Raw genomic sequence first — 3,441 nt, forward strand, 5'->3', positions numbered from 1 at the left:
ATATAAGCTAAAGAAATCATCCATAGCAACGCAGGAGCATATTTACTCATTCACAATAAAATATAAAAAATAAATGGTCCATAAATCTGAATAAATGTTTATTGGATGAAACAAAAAATTCCCTTAAAAATATATAATTAACGTCTACTCATGATATCTTGAAAACTAAAAATATAATATTTTTTCTTACGTTACAACGCACAGGCAACCTGCTAGTTAACTAAGAAGCCTATTTGTCGCGATAATCCAGCACACGTTGCAATCCCACAGGAATTTTCTTGCCACCTGACGAAACTCCAATGGGCGGTGGATAAGGAATTGGTATCCCACTGCCTCCTCAATCCGAGCTGATATTTGATTTGATTCTCCCTCGTCAAACACTTCTTCACCCATCTGCAACTTCCTCTAGAGGAAACAGGATTCACAAAACAGAAAAGTTAGAACAATATGAAGTAGAAAAAAATAAAAGGGGCGAAGTGCAGCTGTAACAATGACATGGATGATCACTCTAATGCTAAAAATCTTATTATCGGTGCAGAAAATGATCAACACGTAAATATTTGTAGTTTTGTTGTACGTTGTGATCGGAGGTGGCCTAACACTCAATGACACAGGGTTTATACTGGTTCAGGCAACGTGCCCTACGTCCAGTTTGAGTCGATCGGTGACTTTATTCCTAAGGCCAGGTGCTCGAAATTTGCTGTGGGGTTACAAACGGAAGGGAGAAAGATAGGGGCTACAAGAGGTCCGGTCGGACTCTGGTATGAAGGGCCGAGAGTGACGGAAGCCCTGCTATGTGCTAAGTGTTCGAGCGTGTGCTTGTGGTTTGAACCTGATGGTTCTGTTGTTGTGTACTAGTAAACTGATCGACCCTCCTCTTTGGGAGAGAGTGCATCCCCTTTTTATAGATGAAGGGGATGGCCTTACAAGTGAGAGAAAGAGAGTACGTATGCTGCTAAGTCTTGATGCCCACGTCGGCGGGTACAAGATGATGGTAGACGTCCACAATACTGTTTAGTGTCAGATGCACGTGGGAGGTTGCGTCGTCTTCTTCAGGTATGGCAGACGCCAGTGCCTGCCACACTGTTGATACCCAGAGGCTTGCAAGGGGTTTTACCATGTTCGCCTGGTACGATAAATACCGGCGCCCACAACACTGTTGATGCCTCAGAGGCACGTGGGGGAGCCTTAGCGTATTTGTCTGGTATGGGAGTTGATGACGCCCACAACACTGTAGAGGAAAATGTCAGCGCCTACAACACTACTTGGGTTCTGTCATGCCAGGGAGGTCGCAGGGTACTGTCCTGCAGGTGTATAGGGTATGGTCCTTGGTATTGCGGTTTGACTTGAGTGCCCTGTCTTACTTTCTTCGTCCGTTTCCTGTTCCTTACCGAGCGGACGTCCCCGATCGATCAGTCCCAGTCGGCTCTGATTGCGCCAGTCGGAGAGGAGCTGTAAGCAGGGGTTTGAATCATTCCCGGTCGAAGAAGCGGGTCGGAGTCGGAAGTGGTGCTTCGCCGGGCCTTCCGGTCAGAGAGGCCGTCCGGAGGCGGGCCGGAGTTGGAAGCGAGGCCTTCTGGTCGGAGAGGCGGGCCAGAGTCAGAAGCGGGTCCCGTTCCTCCTCGGCCAGGCCTTCCGGTCGGAGAGTGGATTGTCCTTCTGGCCTGTTGTTTAGGTGTTTGGGCCGGCCCAAGAGTTGTGCATCGTTCACAACGTTGTCTATTAGGCCGAGCCTTTGCTGGAAAGTCGGTCCATGAGGGACCCCGGATTTATGAACCCAACAGGAGCCCCCGAGCCCCCGGGTGATTCAGGTAGAATCGTTTGGAGGATTTTTGTCTTGACGGTGGGTGCGTGCGAGCGCACCCGTAGGTGTAGCCTCCGAGCCCCCAGGCGATTCAGGTAGAATCATCTGAGGGGGTTTCGTGTTTGCCAGTGGAGGAAGCTTTGTTTTGTCAGTGGGTGCGCGCGAGCGCACCTGTGGGTGTAGCCCCTGAGCCCCCGGACGATTCGGGCAGAATCGCCTGGGAGGTTCTTTGTCAGCGGGTGTGTGTGCATTTTAGTTGAGACAGAGTCGTCAACCAAGGTGTCGTGTGCAACTGAGGTGGTTTTTTAGGGATCGGGCGAGACAGAGCTCGCGGATCCTGGCGTCGAGCGCAGCCGAGGGATCGGTCAAGGCGGACATGCGGACCCGTCGTGCGTTGCTGAGGAAGTTGTTTTAGGGATCGAGCGAGACGGAGCTCGCGGATCCTAGCGTCGATGTAGCCCGCGTAGCCGAGGGAGTTAGTTTAGGGATCGGGCGAGACGGAGCTCGCAGATCCTGGCGTCGGTGCCGCCCGAGCAGCCGAGGCAGTTAGTTTAGGGATCGGGTGAGACAGAGCTCGTAGATCCTGGCATCGGTGCAGCCCATGCAGCCGAGGTAGTTAGTTTAGGGATCGAGCGAGATGGAGCTCGTGGATCTTGACATCTGTGCAGCCCATGCAGCCGAGGCAGTTAGTTTAGGGATCGGCCGAGACGGAGCTCGCAGATCCTGGTGTCGGTATAGCTCGCGCAGCCGAGGCAGTTAGTTTAGGGATTAGGCGAGATGGAGCTCGCAGATCCTGGAGTCGGTGCAGCCCGCGCAGCCTAGGCAGTTGAAAGGACCTAGGATGCCGCCTAGAGGGGGGGTGAATAGGCGTTTCTGAAAATTAACACCTTTAAATGCGGAAACAATTAGAAAGGGGAGTTTCCAAAATGGAAACTCCAAATTAAGAGTACTACCACCCCTCACAAGTTAGTCACAAAGTAAACAAGGTATAAAGAATATATCTAGAAGCTACAACCCTGCAACACCAAGTTAAAACAGAGAATAAATATTTTTAGTGGATGCAGGAAATACCGGACGTGTCCGGTATACACGATTTCTGCGGATCGGCCCCGAACTTGCTCCTTTCGATTTCTATCTTCAAACCAAACTGCAGGCACCTAATGGAGATGACAATATACACAGAGAACCTGCAGAACAGCTAGAGCAACACAAATATCAAATGAAATGCGAATTAAGACACGATATTTGTTTTACCGAAGTTCGGACTCGTTTGAGTCCTACTCTCCGTTGAGGGGGCTGCGGGCGACCCAGCGAAGGTCAGCCCTAGAGGATACCACGAAGGTCACTCTAGCCGGAGTCTTTTCCAACTCCTTTTCCTCCTTCCACTAAATGATTCCGAGGCGGCGGAATCGACCATTACAAACTTTCCGAAGCAACCACAATCTCTCGGTTGCTCTCCGGCGATGCCTAGCCGTCTAGGACCGAAGAGTCCAAGAGTAACAAATGCGAATCATGAGATTTGACAATATGCACAAGTGCTCAAGTGGTGGCTTGCTCTCTTTTTCAAATTCTTTCTCAACCCACAAATTGATTTTGCAATTGGGATCACACACTCACTAAGAGAGGGTTTAGGAGAG

The sequence above is a fragment of the Miscanthus floridulus genome, chromosome 19 (genome assembly GCF_019320115.1).
Source record: "Miscanthus floridulus cultivar M001 chromosome 19, ASM1932011v1, whole genome shotgun sequence".
Taxonomy (NCBI): domain Eukaryota; kingdom Viridiplantae; phylum Streptophyta; class Magnoliopsida; order Poales; family Poaceae; genus Miscanthus; species Miscanthus floridulus.